Source organism: Schistocerca nitens, chromosome 5, assembly GCF_023898315.1.
Source record: "Schistocerca nitens isolate TAMUIC-IGC-003100 chromosome 5, iqSchNite1.1, whole genome shotgun sequence".
NCBI lineage: Eukaryota > Metazoa > Arthropoda > Insecta > Orthoptera > Acrididae > Schistocerca > Schistocerca nitens.
Genome location: NC_064618.1, coordinates 394071375 through 394090262, shown reverse-complemented (window position 1 = coordinate 394090262; position 18888 = coordinate 394071375). Strand labels below are relative to the sequence as shown.

At 43.9% G+C, this 18888-nt stretch overlaps 1 pseudogene; it reads left to right on the top strand.

Annotated features, from left to right (window-relative positions):
- Positions 1–18564: 18564 nt before the first annotated feature.
- On the top strand, positions 18565–18681 carry LOC126261472 (5S ribosomal RNA; annotated as a pseudogene).
- Positions 18682–18888: the final 207 nt, after the last annotated feature.

The window sequence follows — 18888 nt, the reverse complement described above, 5'->3', positions numbered from 1 at the left end:
AGCCTTTCGCTCCCTGTATTTTACCCCTGCCACCTTCAGAATTTGAAAGAGAGTATTCCAGTTAACATTGTCAAAAGCTTTCTCTAAGTCTACAAATGCTAGAAACGTAGGTTTGCCTTTTCTTAATTTTTCTTCTAAGATAAGTCGTAAGGTTAGTATTGCCTCACGTGTTCCAACATTTCTACGGAATCCAAACTGATCTTCCCCGATGTCCGCTTCTACCAGTTTTTCCATTCGTCTGTAAAGAATTCGCGTTAGTATTTTGCAGCTGTGACTTATTAAACTGATAGTTCGGTAATTTTCACATCTGTCAACACCTGCTCTCTTTGGGATTGGAATTATTATATTCTTCTTGAAGTCTGTGGATATTTCGCCTGTCTCATACATCTTGCTCACCAGATGGTAGAGTTTTGTCATGATTGGCTCTCCCAAGGCCATCAGTAGTTCTAATGGAATGTTGTCTACTCCCAGGGCCTTGTTTCGACTCAGGTCTTTCAGTGCTCTGTCAAACTCTTCACGCAGTATCCTATCTCCCATTTCGTCTTCATCTACATCCTCTTCCATTTCCATAATATTGTCCTCAAGTACTTCGCCCTTGTATAAACCCTCTATATACTCCTTCCACCTTTCTGCCTTCCCTTCTTTGCTTAGAACTGGGTTGCCATCTGAGCTCTTGATATTCATACAAGTGGTTCTCTTCTCTCCAAAGGTCTCTTTAATTTTCCTGTAGGCAGTATCTATCTTACCCCTAGTGAAACAAGCCTCTACATCCTTACATTTGTCCTCTAGCCATCCCTGCTTAGCCATTTTGCACTTCCTGTCGATTTCATTTTTGAGACGTTTGTATTCCTTTTTGCCTGCTTCATTTACTGCATTTTTATATTTTCTCCTTTCATCAATTAAATTCAATATTTCTTCTGTTACCCAAGGATTTCTATTAGCCCTCGTCTTTTTACCTACTTGATCCTCTGCTGCCTTCACTACTTCATCCCTCAGAGCTACCCATTCTTCATCTACTGTATTTCTTTCCCCCATCCCTGTCAATGGTTCCCTTATGCTCTCCCTGAAACTCTCTACAACCTCTCATTCTTTCAGTTTATCCAGGTCCAATATCCTTAAATTCCCACCTTTTTGCAGTTTCTTCAGTTTCAATCTGCAGATCATAACCAATAGATTGTGGTCAGAATCCACATCTGCCCCTGGAAATGTCTTACAATTTAAAACCTGGTTCCTAAATCTCTGTCTTACCATTATATAATCTATCTGATACCATTTAGTATCTCCAGGATTCTTCCAGGTATACAACCTTCTTTTATGATTCTTGAACCAAGTGTTAGCTATGATTAGGTTGTGCTCTGTGCAAAATTCTACAAGGCAGCTTCCTCTTTCATTTCTTCCCCCCAATCCATATTCACCTACTATGTTTCCTTCTCTCCCTTTTCCTACTGACGAATTCCAGTCACCCATGACTATTAAATTTTCGTCTCCCTTCACTACCTGAATAATTTCTTTTATCTCGTCATACATTTCATCAATTTGTTCATCATCTGCAGATCTAGTTGGCATATAAACTTGTACTACTGTAGTAGGCATGGGCTTTGTGTCTATCTTGGCCACAATAATGCGTTCACTATGCTGTTTGTAGTAGCTGACCCGCACTCCTATTTTTTATTCATTATTAAACCTACTCCTGCATTACCCCTATTTGATTTTGTATTTATAACCCTGTAATCACCTGACCAAAAGTCTTGTTCCTCCTGCCACCGAACTTCACTAATTCCCACTATATCTAACTTTAACCTATCCATTTCCCTTTTTAAATTTTCTAACCTACCTGCCCGATTAAGGGATCTGACATTCCACGCTCCGATCCGTAGAATGCCAGTTTTTTTTCTCCTGATAACGACGTCCTCTTGAGTAGTTCCCGCCCGGAGATCCGAATGGGGGACTATTTTACCTCCGGAATATTTTACCCAAGAGGACGCCATCATCATTTAATCGTACAGAAAAGCTGCATGTCCTCGGGAAAAATTACGGCTGTAGTTTCCCCTTGCTTTCAGCCGTTCACAGTACCAGCACAGCAAGGCCGTTTCGGTTAATGTTACAAGGCCAGATCAGTCAATCATCCAGACTGTTGCCCCTGCAACTACTGAAAAGTCTGCTGCCCCTCTTCAGGAACCACATGTTTGTCTGGCCTCTCAACAGATACCCCTCCGTTGTGGTTGCACCTACGGTACGGCCATCTGTATCGCTGAGGCACGCAAGCCTCCCCACAAACGCCAAGGTCCATGGAACAGGAACAGACCTGAACTTCTCGAATCAGTCAACGTACCATAGGGTTTCAGCGATCATAAGACAGGACTACAAAAGTTGAAGTTTAACATCTATGACTATGGATATTACAGGGACTGACAAGAAAGGGAAATATTTGTGTAGTAACCACAATCAACTGCGGGAACGCCTTGGGCTGCGGATCGGAGCCGCCAGGCGGGGAAGCCGCCGGCGGTGGAGCACGCACCACCGGGTAAACACAAGGACGAGTCGGACGACAGACCAACGACAACCGACCACGACCGACTATGACCGACACAACGAGGAAGAGATAAACAACGGAGGTTTGTAGAAACCACAACACCAACAGTAAATCCACTCGGAACCAGAGCCAGGCAGAAATCAACAACGAGCAATGACAAGAACGCAGTACCGCCGAGATAGAAACTCAATCCAGAGCGAGTACCAGACTGGCTGGACTAGGGTTTTTTTTTTTCTTCCTTTATTGAATTTCAGTTCCCCCGAAGAGGGCGGGCTGGCAGCAGCTTAGATGCCGCTCTTCAGCCTGCTGGACTAGGGCAGAGCGGGTCCCTATATACGAAACCGGAGGGAGCGGATATTGGCCGCTGTCTGCACGTGGAGTAGCGGTGGCGCCCTCGCTCCGCGAGAGCCGCTGCGTGTAATAGCCGCCGCGGACGCGGAGCTCTCTATGGGCTGACCACGTCCATTTGTTCTGCCGCGCTGCCGCGTGTTCGACTTCCACGGCGTGAGGTACTATAATTTGCTTAGAGAGAATGACAGGATACAAATTGTGGAGTATCTGAGTATTCAACAACAAACATTCAGTGCTGGGGAGGAAGATTTGGAGCACGAATGTAAAAAAAAAAAAAAAACCCTGTTAGAAAACTGATCCGTAAGCAAAGAGATCTTCAGCACAGATTCAAGAGGAAACAAAACCTAGCTGACCAACAAAAGCTGAATGAAGTGAAAATGAGCATAAGGAGAGCAATGAGAGAAGAGTTCAATGACTTTGAAAGTAAAATTTTGTCAACTGACCTGACTAAAGAGGTTTTGGTCTTACTATAATCAGTAATGGCACCGAAAATGAAAATAACAGAGAAAAGGCCGAAACACTAATTTGGGTCTTCCGAAACTGTTTCACCACAGAAGATTGTAACTAGGCCTATCCTTTCCATCTTCGTACGAACTTCAAATTAGCAGATATTGAGATAGCTGATCGTGAAACAGAAAAGCAACTACAATCGCTTTGTAGTGGAAAGGCATCAAGACCAGATGACTTACCGGTATGATTCTGCAAAGATTATCCGAAAGAACATGCTACTCTTCTAGCAGCAGTTTATCACAGTTCGCTGCAGCAGCGAAGCGTACCTAGCCAATGAGTAAACGCTCAGGTCATCCCCATTTTCAAAAACGGTCGTAGAAAACGTGCACAGAATTATAGATCCATATTGTTGACACCAGTTGTAGAATTATGGAACATGTTTTATGAAAATGTATTACGACGTTTTTGGAGAACGAAAACCTCCACTGTAACAGTCAGTACTGATTCCACAAACAGAGATCTTGCGGAACACAGCTCGCTCGCTCTGTTCCTTCATGAGATCCACAGCGCTACAGACATCGGTGATCCTGTTAAAGCCGTGTTTCTCTACTTCAGGAAGGCGTTTGATACTGTCACACATTGCCGTCCAGCGAAAAAAAATATGTGCTTTCATTGTATCGGGACAGATCTGCGACTGGATTGAAGACTTCCTTCGTTATTAACGGAATAAAAAGACAGATGTACAGGTAACTTCCAGAGTACCCCAAGAAAGTGCAATAGGACCGTTATTTTTTACAATGTATTTATATGATCTAGCAGAAAGCGTCGGATGCTCTTCAAGACTGTTCACAGTCATCTGCAAGAAGGTAGCAACGCCATAAGACAGTAACGATTTGCGGAACTGCTTACAGTGGATTGATGGATGGTGCTAGGACTGGCAGTTGGCGCTCAACGTAAATAAATGTAACATATTGAGCATACGTAGAAAAAGATATCCACTACTGTACAACTACACCATCGATGACAGATAACTGGAAACAGTAACTACCCTAAATTATCTAATTGTGTCTATCTGGAGCGACCTTAAGTGGAATGACCACAAATTGTGGGAAGAATTTTAAGGAAATATAGTTCATCCGCTAAAGAATTGGCTTACATGGCGCTTGTTCGACCTATTAATGAGTACTTCATCAATCTGAAATCCTTACCAGGAATAGCTGATAAGAGACAGAGAAGATCCAAAGAAGAGCGGCACGTTCCATCACGGGATCGTTTGGAAAGCGCGAGAGCGTTAAGGAGATGGTCCTCAAACTCCAGTGACAAGCAGTACAAGACAGGCGTTGTGTTTCACGGAGAGGGTTACTGTTGAAACTTCGAGAGCGCACTTTCCGGGAAAAGTCGTACTTCCTCCCACATACGCCTCGCGAAGGGAACACAACGAAAAAATTCGAGAAATTAGATTTAATATAGAGGTTCACCGACGATCATTCTTCCCACACGCCTTTCGTGAATGGAACATGGAAGGGGGGGGGGGTTCATATGGCTCTGAGCACTATGGGACTTAAATCTGAGGTCATCAGTCCCCTAGAACTGATCACTGAATCTGGCCATTGTATACAACGAAACCGCTGCCACAGCACGAACAACAAACTGGGCGTACAATAGAAAAGGTTCAAATGGCTCCAAGCACTATGGGACTTAACATCTGACGTCATCAGTCCCCTACACTTAGAACTACTTAAACCTAACTAAACTAAGGACATCACACACATCCATGCCCGAGGCAGGATTCGAACATGCGACCGTAGCGGTCGCGCGGTTCCAGACTGAAGCGCCTAGATCCGCTCGGCTACACCGGCCGGCGCGTACAATAGATTGCGTTAGTTATTTTCATCCCCCCATGAACCATGGACCTTGCCGTTGGTGGGGAGGCTTGCGTGCCTCAGCGATACAGATGGCCGTACCGTAGGTGCAACCACAACGGAGGGGTATCTGTTGAGAGGCCAGACAAACATGTGGTTCCTGAAGAGGGGCAGCAGCCTTTTCAGTAGTTGCAGGGGCAACAGTCTGGATGATTGACTGATCTGGCCTTGTAACATTAACCAAAACGGCCTTGCTGTGCTGGTACTGCGAACGGCTGAAAGCAAGGGGAAACTACAGCCGTAATTTTTCCCGAGGACATGCAGCTCTACTGTATGATTAAGTGATGATGGCGTCCTCTTGGGTAAAATATTCCGGAGGTAAAATAGTCCCCCATTCGGATCTCCGGGCGGGGACTACTCAAGAGGACGTCGTTATCAGGAGAAAGGAAACTGGCGTTCTACGGATCGGAGCGTGGAATGTCAGATCACTTAATCGGGAAGGTAGGTTAGAAAATTTAAAAAGGGAAATGGATAGGTTAAAGTTAGATATAGTGGGAATTAGTGAAGTTCGGTGGCAGGAGGAACAAGACTTTTGGTCAGGTGATTACAGGGTTATAAATACAAAATCAAATAGGGGTAATGCAGGAGTAGGTTTAATAATGAATAAAAAAATAGGAGTGCGGGTTAGCTACTACAAACAGCATAGTGAACGCATTATTGTGGCCAAGATAGACACAAAGCCCATGCCTACTACAGTAGTACAAGTTTATATGCCAACTAGCTCTGCAGATGATGAAGAAATAGATGAAATGTATGACGAGATAAAAGAAACTATTCAGGTAGTGAAGGGAGACGAAAATTTAATAGTCATGGGTGACTGGAATTCGTCAGTAGGAAAAGGGAGAGAAGGAAACATAGTAGGTGAATATGGATTGGGGGGAAGGAATGAAAGAGGAAGCCGCCTTGTAGAATTTTGCACAGAGCATAACTTAATCATAGCTAACACTTGGTTCAAGAATCATGAAAGGAGGCTGTATACATGGAAGAAGCCAGGAGATACTGACAGGTTTCAGATAGATTATATAATGGTAAGACAGAGATTTAGGAACCAGGTTTTAAATTGTAAGACATTTCCTGGGGCAGATGTGGATTCTGACCACAATCTATTGGTTATGAACTGCAGATTGAAACTGAAGAAACTGCAAAAAGGTGGGAATTTAAGGAGATGGGACCTGGATAAACTGAAAGAACCAGAGGTTTTAGAGAGTTTCAGGGAGAGCATAAGGGAACAATTGACAGGAATGGGGGAAAGAAATACAGTAGAAGAAGAATGGGTAGCTCTGAGGGATGAAGTAGTGAAGGCAGCAGACGATCAAGTAGGTAAAAAGACGAGGGCTAATAGAAATCCTTGGGTAACAGAAGAAATATTGAATTTAATTGATGAAAGGAGAAAACATAAAAATGCAGTAAATGAAGCAGGCAAAAAGGAATACAAACGTCTCAAAAATGAGATCGACAGGAAGTGCAAAATGGCTAAGCAGGGATGGCTAGAGGACAAATGTAAGGATGTAGAGGCTTGTCTCACTAGGGGTAAGATAGATACTGCCTACAGGAAAATTAAAGAGACCTTTGGAGAGAAGAGAACCACTTGTATGAATATCAAGAGCTCAGATGGAAACCCAGTTCTAAGCAAAGAAGGGAAGGTAGAAAGGTGGAAGGAGTATATAGAGGGTTTATACAAGGGAGATGTACTTGAGGACAATATTATGGAAATGGAAGAGGATGTAGATGAAGACGAAATGGGAGATAAGATACTGCGTGAAGAGTTTGACAGAGCACTGAAAGACCTGAGTCGAAACAAGGCCCCGGGAGTAGACAACATTCCACTAGAACTACTGATGGCCTCGGGAGAGCCAGTCATGACAAAACTCTACCATCTGGTGAGCACGATGTATGAGGCAGGCGAAATACCCTCAGACTTCAAGAAGAAGACAGATGTGAAAATTACCGAACTATCAGTTTAATAAGTCACAGCTGCAAAATACTAACGCGAATTCTTTACAGACGAATGGAAAAACTGGTAGAAGCTGACCTCGGGGAAGATCAGTTTGGATTCCGTAGGAATGTTGGAACACGTGAGGCAATACTGACCTTACGACTTATCTTGGAAGAAAGATTAAGAAAAGGCAAACCTACGTTTCTAGCATTTGTAGACTTAGAGAAAGCTTTTGACAATGTTGACTGGAATACTCTCTTTCAAATTCTGAAGGTGGCAGGGGTAAAATACAGGGAGCGAAAGGCTATTTACAATTTGTACAGAAACCAGATGGCAGTTATAAGAGTCGAGGGGCATGAAAGGGAAGCAGTGGTTGGGAAAGGAGTGAGACAGGGTTGTAGCCTCTCCCCGATGTTATTCAATCTGTATATTGAGCAAGCAGTAAAGGAAACAAAAGAAAAATTCGGAGTAGGTATTAAAATTCATGGAGAAGAAGTAAAAACTTTGAGGTTCGCCGATGACATTGTAATTCTGTCAGAGACAGCAAAGGACTTGGAAGAGCAGTTGAACGGAATGGACAGTGTCTTGAAAGGAGGATATAAGATGAACATCAACAAAAGCAAAACGAGGATAATGGAATGTAGTCAAATTAAGTCGGGTGATGCTGAGGGAATTAGATTAGGAAATGAGACACTTAAAGTAGTAAAGGAGTTTTGCTATTTAGGGAGTAAAATAACCGATGATGGTCGAAGTAGAGAGGATATAAAATGTAGACTGGCAATGGCAAGGAAAGCGTTTCTCAAGAAGAGAAATTTGTTAACATCGAGTATAGATTTAGGTGTCAGGAAGTCGTTTCTGAAAGTATTTGTATGGAGTGTAGCCATGTATGGAAGTGAGACATGGACGATAACTAGTTTGGACAAGAAGAGAATAGAAGCTTTCGAAATGTGGTGCTACAGAAGAATGCTGAAGATAAGGTGGGTAGATCACGTAACTAATGAGGAGGTATTGAATAGGATTGGAGAGAAGAGAAGTTTGTGGCACAACTTGACTAGAAGAAGGGATCGGTTGGTAGGACATGTTTTGAGGCATCAAGGGATCACAAATTTAGCATTGGAGGGCAGCGTGGAGGGTAAAAATCGTAGAGGGAGACCAAGAGATCAATACACTAAGCAGATTCAGAAGGATGTAGGTTGCAGTAGGTACTGGGAGATGAAGAAGCTTGCACAGGATAGAGTAGCATGGAGAGCTGCATCAAACCAGTCTCAGGACTGAAGACCACAACAACAACAGTTATTTTCATGTCGCCTGAACAGAAAAAATACGTAGGACTGTGAGGGACCTTGAAATATAAGTCAAGATTGAGATTAACAGTTATTTATTTGCTGTAATGATTGACATAAATCACAGTAAAATTAAGGGAGAGCAAAGATCTCTAAAATTGAAATCGAATTATAAAATGGCTCTAATACTGTGGGGAGGTACCAAAAAATGTGGATGACTGTATTGAGAAAGAGCAACAAGATCGGCTCATCTGCGCATTTCTTGAAATCCAAGTTAACGATACAACAAGATGCCACAAATTGCTACAAAACTAAGCAACTCAAGTTGCGTGGCACAGTAAGCAACCAGCGAGCTGCTCCGAACATAGATCGCACTATCACAATTTCCGACACTCCAAATCAGCTAGCATGCGCCAGATGCCGGGTGTAGACGAATGCCTAGAATCTAAGTTTACAGCCCTCCACTCTCTACTTTCAAACAACTGTACACGGAGGGGACAACTCAACGTTGTTATGAATGTGACGAATGGTTCAAATGGCTCTGAGCACTATGGGACTTAACATCTATGGTCATCAGTCCCCTAGAACTTAGAACTACTTAAACCTAACTAACCTAAGGACATCACACAACACCCAGTCATCACGAGGCAGAGAAAATCCCTGACCCCGCCGGGAATCGAACCCGGGAACTCGGGCGTGGGAAGCGAGAACGCTACTGCACGACCACGAGCTGCGGACCTATGAATGTGACGCACAAGGGTATCACTTATTTCACGAAAAAGCAGGGACATGCAGCAGGAACTTCCCACTCTTGGTGCACAAGATGCAAGTTAGCAAACACAAAGTTGCTACCATCCTGAAGCAATTTTTCTCGGCTGGTCAGGTCCTCCAAGAAAAGCGCAGTGGCGGGGCGAATCAATTCGATTGGATAACCAAACTTTTGGAGCGAAAGCAGCCTTCGCTCCAACGGTGGCTGGACGGTGCCGTGGCATCTCGGCCTTTGATGTCCATGCAGAAAACGAAAACTTGTGAAACTCTGTTATTCTCTAGGGATGGCTGTGGCGCCATAGCACCCGCTGCCCAGAAATAAATCAGGACGCCGGCTCTGCCCACAATAACAAGAAGCAGGCAGCAACCTCACTTCCGCGAAAACTGACCATCTTCCTGGAGTGGCTCGCCTCTCCTAATGAGACTCATCGACTGTCTCCTACCAACAACAGATCCCTGAGACCTCATCGGTAGTCCACCATCCCAGTGCGTGAAATGGAAGGTTTTCTCCCAAGCATACAGGTCCAGTACTCACAAAACAATAATCATGAAATAGTGACAGAGTATGAACGACTATCGCATAGCGGTACGTGACAGTAATGTCCCAGAACTGGAGCAAAGGAAGGAAGATGAGCGTTTAAGATCCATCGACAGAGCGGTCATTAGAGATGGATCCCATGTTCGTATTACGAAAGGATGGAGAAGGTAATCAGTCATTATCATTTCAAAGGAACCGTCCCAGCATTTGGAATGATTTAGGGCACTCACGAAAATCTTAAAACTGGATGGCAGGGTGGGGATTTGAACTGTCCTCCTTCCAAATGAGAGGCCAACTGCGCCACCTCACTCGGTGACTCAACTCCAAGAACGGGAAGACAAGTAGGATGGATCGAGCTGATTGCCTTCTGTTCATGACAGAAGTTACTGATTCCTTTACATGCACAACACTTCAGAAATTTTGTGGAGTGTGTGTGATTCAGCGGGATTTCAAATGCAGAAAATAAGAAAAGTGACTAAAATCTACTGCTGTCTTTGGAATAAAAGTCTAAGTTCTTAATAATGAATTCTGTGTAAAGCTGGTTTGATATTTGGTAGACATTAGCAGATCTCCCTGTCTAAGACGATGTAATGCTAGGACAGTGCGAAAAGGTCTGTGCATCGTGACTGAATTGAAGATCTCGTCTGTAAACACTGCTGAGGAGTGGTCGATGAGAGAATTATTGCAAGTAAAACATCGTATGAGTTCTCCTTCATTCATATTAGTTGCTAGTTCCACGATAAACCGAGAAATGGCAGCTCTCTCTCTCTCTAACGGTAACGTTATCAGGACGTGTGTATTTAAACCGTGGTAAGTGCCAAAAACGTAACTGGCAGTAGTAGTAGCGTTCGCGGTATTGGTGCGAAGAAAATGCATTTCAGGTAGATTCAGACAATTCCGAGGATGATGTGGATAACTACGACTCCGATCAAGATAGTGAATATGTTCTTGGACACAAGTGCGCTTCAAAAGTTGTTGCTAATCATTACTTAAAGAAGTAAACAATTTTGTGTCCCTTCCCTAATTTAGGTGAATTTACACGACAGTGATGTGACAGAAATGTTAAGGGCCGTTCTTAACATTGTTAATGTACTGTAGTAAGGCAACAACAAAATTAACTTTATATTGATCTGAATCGTATATTACTTTTTGAGCTTCTTATACTTTATTACTGCAAAAACTGGTAATCCAAATCTTAATATCATAAAATGAAACAATTCGGAGCTTTGTCCGTTTGTTTGAGGGATTTCACAGTAATACTTTGCCAACTTATCCCAGCAAGTACACAATGGTAAGTCAATGCTAACTCGTGTTAAGTTCACTTAGTTTGCAAGTAAACGATATTAAGCACCCATTGACATAATTTTAAGAATAAAACTTTGGCTCGAATTTACGTTTTTAAAAATGTCTCATTACTTCAGAAGTATTTGAAAACAATGACCTACCTGAATAAAACAAATCACAACCCATTTATTTGAAATATGATATTTATGAAATTTTATTGAAACTTTTCTGCACCATTTCTCAAAACAACCCAATGTTTACACTTGAGGTCTTCAATTTAATTTTGGCGAAGAGAGTAGGGACAAAAATGCTCCAATGAGAAGCTATCACGGGTACAAATTGAGAACTGTGAAATCTCATATTTTTGTCTGCAGCAATAAGAAAAGTATTAGTATTGAACAGTTGTTTCTAAAACACTTTCACCATCACTGAAACCGAAACACACATATCAAAAGAAAAGGATTGCATCACCTCGGTTCCGAGAGTTCCGGAACCTGTACAGAAAATTGGAATAGAGCTCAATATAAACATCATTTCCGCCCTTTATATTGCTCATGAAAACCACACATTGCATGTTGTATCACCGTACAGCGAGACCTTCAGAGGTGGTGGTCCAGATTGCTGCACAAACCGGTACCTCTAATACCCAGTAGCACGTCCTCTTGCATTGATGCATGCCAATATTCGTCGTGGCATACTATCCACATGTTCATCAAGGCACTGTTGGTCCAGACTGTCCCACTCGTCAAAAGCGATTCGGCGCAGATCCTTCAGAGTGGCTCGTGGGTGACGTCGTCCATAAACAGCCCTTTTCAGTCCATCCCAGGAATGTTCGCTAGGGTTCATGTCTGGAGAACATGCTGGCCACTCTAATCGACCGATGTCGTTATCCGGAAGGAAGCCATTCACAAGAGGTGCATGGTGGTGGCGCGAATAGTCGTCCGTGAAGACGAATGCCTCGCCAACACGCTGCCGATATGGTTTCACAATCGGTCGGAGGGTGGCATCCACGTATCGTACAGCAGTTACGCCCTTATGAGTAACTCTTTTTGTTGTTGAGGAAATCAAGATATAATTAAACACAAAAATGATCCACATTTAATATTCAAGAAGAAACTGACCTAAAATATAAACACTTCATCGGAAACTTTATTGACACTATCCACCAGTATCCTGGATGAGCCTTAATAAACCAGAGACAACATTTAAGCATCACAACATCACAGATATCCATTCAGTATAGCTCAATAACGTCGTTGATAGAATTGTCAACAAGGAGACGTAAACACACAATATCGTTGAACATTTGACTGAATTGCTGCCACGAAATTTCAACTGGAAATTCTGACCATTATTAATGAAATGTCAGAACTCACCGTGACACACTATTGATTATTACTAAAATAACAACGAATGAATATTGTCAGTTAACAAATAGACAGCAACAGAAACAACGATACTGCATGGAAATCAGGACTTAAAAACGTATTTAAAGTCATTTTACCCAAACTAGCTCACATGCCATACAACAAATGTATGAATATTTATAAGATGTTCTGTACTGGTCATCGACAGTCAGTCGAGTGACGATGGCCTCCCGTCGGGTAGACCGCGCGCCAGGTGCAAGTCTTTCGATTTGACGCCGCTTCGGCGACTTGCGCGTCGATGGGGATGAAATGACGATGGTTAGGAAAACACAACACCCAGTCCCTGAGCGGAGAAAAATCTCCGACCCAGCCGGGAATCGAACCCGGGCCCTTAGGATTGACAGTCTGTCTCGTTGACCACCTTTTTTTTTGTTAATCTCATTTTGTTAGCTTTCGATCGTTGCATCTTCTCGGGGCGGATGTCGTGAGACACCCGTTTACATTCGTTGTTGATCGATTAACTCAGTTTTTTTTATTACAGAGGGCAGCTGACCCTCTGACCGAACACGCTGAGCTACCGTGCCGGCGCCACTCAGCTACCGGGGGCGGACTTCTGTACTGGTAACATGATGATGGTAGTATAGGCCTATAGTCGAAATAAAATAATAATAATAATAATAGTAATAGTAATATACTCATAGCAGCGTAACTGATTATACAAAATTTATGTCCTCGTAAGACAAAGCTTACTATACAATAAAATTAGTCACCCTCAGTAGACACCAATTTAATACCATGTAAGAACGCCTGTAGCCTTGACCGGTCTCCTCAGTTCGACGAGATAGAGAGTCAACAATTTTTTTTTTCGCGTATGTCATGTCCCACTGAAGCTTCTCATCTACATCTGCAGTGCATGAATACTCTGAAATTCAGACTCAAGTGCCTGACAGGGGGTTCACCGAACCACCTTGTCACTATTTGTCTACCGTTCCACATCCTAACAGCGCGCTTGAAAAACGACTACTTAAATCTTGAACTCAAATTTATCATGTTTCATTACGATGATAATCTCTCCCCATGTATGCGGGAACCTACAAAATACTTTCGCATTTAGAGGAGAAACTAGGGGATTGAATTTATGACAAGATCTTGCTGCATCGAAAAATGGCTATTTTTTAATGAGTGCCACTCCATCTCGCATATCATGTCCATCATACTCTCTCCCTTGTTTCGCGATAATACAAAACGTGTTGCCCCTCTCAACTTTGTCGACGTCCTCCGCAAATCCTATCTGGTAAGGATCACATACAGCACAACAGTACTCTAGCAGAGGGCCGACAAGCGTAGTGCAAGCAGTCTCTTTAAAAGACCTGTCGCATCTTCTAAATGTTCTGCAATAAATCGCAGTTTTTTGTTTGCCTTCGCCAGAACACTATCTATGTGATCGTTGCAAGTAATTTCTTGGTAATTGTAACTTCTAGGTTCTTAGTTCTATCTACAACATTTAGATGCGTTTGATTTACCGGGTAACACAGTTTCAATGTTTCCTTTTAGTAGTCATGTCGATGATATCACATTTTTTATTATTTGGGATAAACTGGCACTTTTCACACCATACAGATATCTTGTCTAAATCATTTTGCAATTGGTCTTGGTCTTCTGATGACAGAAAATGACATCATCATCTGCAAACAGTCTTAGACGGCAGCACAGATGGTCCCCTAAATCATTTAAATAGATCAGGAACAGCAGAGGGCCTATAACCGTTCGTTGAGGAATGCCAAATCATTACTTCTGTTTCACTCAATTCCACTGATCTCACTGCTGATTATACGAGCATCGGTTTTTTTTTCTTTTTTAGCCATCGGTCTTCTGATTTGATGCAATCCTCAACGAGTTTCTCTTGTGTGCCAACCTCTTCATCTCAACACCTCAAATGAATTCGCAATTGCGAATTCACCTGGAAGAGACCCCCCACATGTGTCGAATATTCATTGACTTTTATTTCAAAGTGAAAATCTTTTCTCCGTGCAACTTCTTTTTTATGTAAAGCACTCCGTCTTCAGGCCACGAGTGGTCTACCGGGATTATCCGACCACCGTGTCATCCTCAGTGGAGGATGCGGATAGGAGGCGCGTGGGTTCAGCAGACCGCTCTCCCAGTCGTTATGATGGTAGTCTTGACCGAAGCCGCTACTGTTCAGTCGAGTAGCTCCTCAATTGGCATCACGAGGCTGAGTGCACCCCGAAAAATGACCTGGTTGGTGACCCATCCAAGTGCCGACCACGCCCGACAGCACTTAACTTCTGTGATCTCACGGGAACCGGTGTATCCACTGCGGCAAGCCGTTGCCCTTTTTGATGTAAAACCATACATTTTCGATAGGATTAGCGTCAGGTGTCTGTGAGAGCTAATCCAGTACCTGTACACCTTTCTTCATTTTTCCATTCGCTGTGGTGCTTCGTGTGATTGTCCACCAGCAGTATCCAATCTTCATTTCTGTCCATGAACCAAGGTTCTACAGTCGGCATCAAACGTCTTTAATAAATTTGTAACATCTTCCGTACATTTAAGCATGTGCAAATGGACGAATCCCAGTTATGAGAAATACCCAAATATGCTTTATGGACGTTGTACGAAGAGCGAAGATTGCCTCTGTTGGGCTGTAAAGAACTAAGGTGACATCTTTTACCATCTGTGTGTAATGGTGAGCACGCTCTTTCTTAACAGACTGTCATTTTCAGTATGCTTTCATACATTTCAAATGATTCAATAGACTTATTTTCTGGTTTTCCCACAAGTTCATGATCCACTTCGATTCAATGCAATGCTGGGCTGTATTGGTTGCTTACGCGACTGAAGGTGAGGGACCTGTCACAACAAAGCTGGGCAGAGTCGCTACAAGTACTCGCTGTTCAGAACCTAGCAGTACCTTGTATTCGAATTCTGCCGGCGCTGAGACATGTTCCACACCAGCCGTCAACCAGCTTCATCTACGACTACGCGTATCATCTGCTAGCTGCTGGTCTTCGAGCCGCTGCTAGACCTGATGCTTCCGCAGCTTGAGCTGGTGCCACCAAAAAGGGATCACCTCCAGGATAGCTTCACCCAATCTCTGAGCGTCTCCAAGGGGTTCTGGGTTGGGCGATTGTGCACCACTGCATCAAGCATCTGACAGAACGCCAGAGTCGCCAGCTGGCCATCATGCGTGCTTGCCACCTGCTAGGTTCCTGATTTCAGTCCGGTGTATATAAATTTGCAACAGCTGTGGGTAACACACTGAGACAGCACTCCGGCATCCTCGCGCTACTGCTGGGAAGCACTCCGCCATATGTGCTATGCTAAGATAGTACTTGCTGCCTCGCGGAGATGGTGGTATCAACCCATCTTCCTACACGCGCCATCCTGAGGCAACCGACCTGGCATTAATGGTGTCTGCAACCCTGACACCTTTACACTTGCTGTCAGAAGAAGCCAGCGACAACGTCTGATTTCGAAATAACTGTTATTGACCTTTTTTCCTGCTGATTGTGGTAGCATGTCTAGTCGTTTGGCTTGGAGGATTGGTTGAAAGTTAGCAGTTAAGAGACTATAGTGGGAACACTAAAGAAACAGTTGGTGATTTGGGCACAGGTGTGGACAGTGTAATTTGCTGGGGAAAAATGCTGAGTGCAGCTTGTCTTTACAGTGGTCTGCTTAAAATGTTGGGCATTACGCCGGAAAATGTAAAGATTGTGCAAGGATAGCACTCAGGCATAGCGACTTCTAGTGTCTGTAGCAGGAAGTACACAACTGGCCATTTGCTACACCACGAAGATGACGTGCTACAGACGCGAAATTTAACCGACAGGAATAAGATGCTGTGATATGCAAATGATTAGCTTTGCAGAGCATTCACACAAGGTTGGCGCCGGTGGCGACACCTACAACGTGCTGACATGAAGAAAGTTTCCAACCGATTTCTCATACTCAAACAGTAGTTGACCGGCGTTGCCTGGTGAAACGTTGTTGTGATGCCTCGTACAAGGAGGAGAAATGCGTACCATCACGTTTCCGACTTTGATAAAGGTCGGATTGTAGCCTATCGCGATTGCGGTTTATCGTATCGCGACATTGCTGCTCGCGTTGGTCGAGATCCAATGACTGTTAGCAGAATATGGAATAGGTGCGTTCAGGAGGGTAATACGGAACGCCGTGCTGGATCCCAACGGCCTCGTATCACTAGCACTCGAGATGACAGGCATCTTATCCGCATGGCTGTAACGGATCGTGTAGCCATGTCTCGATCCCTGAGTCAACAGATGCGGACGTTTGCAAGACAACAACCATCAGCACGAACAGTTCGTCGACGTTTGCAGCAGCATGGACTATCAGTTCGGAGACCATGGCTGCGGTTACCCTTGACGCTGCATAACAGACAGGAGCGCCTGCGATGGTGTACTCAACGACGAACCTGGGTGAATGAATGGCAAAACGTCATTTTTTTCGGATGAATCCAGGTTCTGTTTACAGCATCATGATGGTCGCATCCGTGTTTGGCGACATCGCGGTGAACGCGCATCGGAAGCGTGTATTCGTCATCGCCATACTGGCGTATCACCCGGCGTCATGGTATGGGGTGCCATTGGTTACACGTCTCGGTCACCTCTTGTTCGCATTAACGGCACTTTGAACAGTGGACGTTACATTTCAGATGTGTTACGCCCCGTGGCTCTACCCTTCATTCTATCGCTGCGAAACCCTACATTTCAGTAGGATAATGCACGACCGCATGTTGCAGGTTCTGTACGGGCCTTTCTGGACACAGAAAATTTTCGACTGCTGCCCTGGCCAGCACATTCTCCAGATCTCTCACCAATTTAAAACGTCTGGTCAATGGTGGCCGAGCAACTACCTCGTCACAATACGCCAGTCACTACTCTTGATGAACTGTGGTAGCGTGTTGAAGCTGCATGGGCAGCTGTACCTGTACACGCCATCCAAGCTCTGTTTGACTCAATGCCCAGGCGTATCAAAGCCGTTATTACGGCGAGAGATGGTTGTTCTGGGTACTGATTTCTCAGGATCTATGCATCCAAATTGCGTGGAAATGTAATCACATGTCAGTTCTAGTATAATATACTTGTCCAATGAATAACCGTTTATCATCTGAATTTCTTCTTGTTGTAGCAATTTTAATGGCCAGTTGTGTATAGTGCTGATATTCCTATTAGATGATCTCGTGTTTTATTTTCCTTCCGTATTTTTTCATGTTGTCGTAGACACAGGCTTTACAGTGAGCAATTCAAGGGGTCAGTTGTTACCAGCACGGAAGCGTTTCAGACTTGGCAAGAACAGATGGCATAAATTCGGGCAGATAACGTGGACTTACAGAAGCAGGTAGATGCATTAAGACAAGACAAAATCTTGTCATGTATGTCGGAACCCTTTGCACACCCCAGTATTGCTGCTCTAGTTTCTCCATTTTCGGGTAAAGCAGGAGAGGTTGTCTTAACGTTTGTGGTCGACCTGCTGACAGATGTAAAGCTGGGATTTTGGTCAGAGGAACTACTGTTACACATGGACACCTTAAGGCGCGTGGGAAATGCGGAAGCATATGTGTCACGAGGAGTTAAGAAATGCTCAGACATTTGAATTTCGCAGCACAGGCTTATTACAACCGTATAAAAGGTGGTTCTAGATATTACCGGAAGCAGTTACATTGCGTGTTACTGAAACAAGGTGAGCCGATAGAGATTTTTGTGGACAGGATAATAAACGTTTATGGGATGATACTACAACATGTCATGAATGCTTGACATACTTGGTATCCTAGCACAATAACAACAGTAATTTCGCTTTACGCATAATTCAGTGTTAGCAGTTCAGAACTTCTGGGAAAGAGACAAGCCGACTTACTATTTATTCACCTACGCAAATCTTGTTAGAGATGAAATGGATAAGCATAGACTGAAAATAGCAGCACCACAAGAAATACGACGGAAAGGAAAATATATGCTGACATATAGTGGAGGGGATAAGGACCGTCACGGTACTGGTTTTCTTATACATAGCCAATAAGAGCAAATATAATCAGTTTCCAAGCAATTAGCAGCAGGCTGTGTTTTTTGAGCCTTAGGGCAAAATTTTTGGGGCAACGGCCTTACCACAGTGGATACACCGGTTCCCGTGAGATCACCGAAGTTAAGCGCTGTCGGGCGTGGCCGGCGCTTGGATGGGTCACCATCCCGCCGCCACGTGCTGTTGCCATTTTTCGGGGTGCACTCAGCCTCGTGATGCCAATTGAGGAGCTACTCGACCGAATAGTAGCGGCTCCGGTCAAAGAAAACCGTCATAACGACCGGGAGAGCGGTGTGCTGACCCCATGCCCCTCCTATCCGCATCCTCACCTGAGGATGATACGGCGGTCGGATGGTCCCGATGGGTCGCTTGCGGCCTGTAGACGGAGTTAGTAGT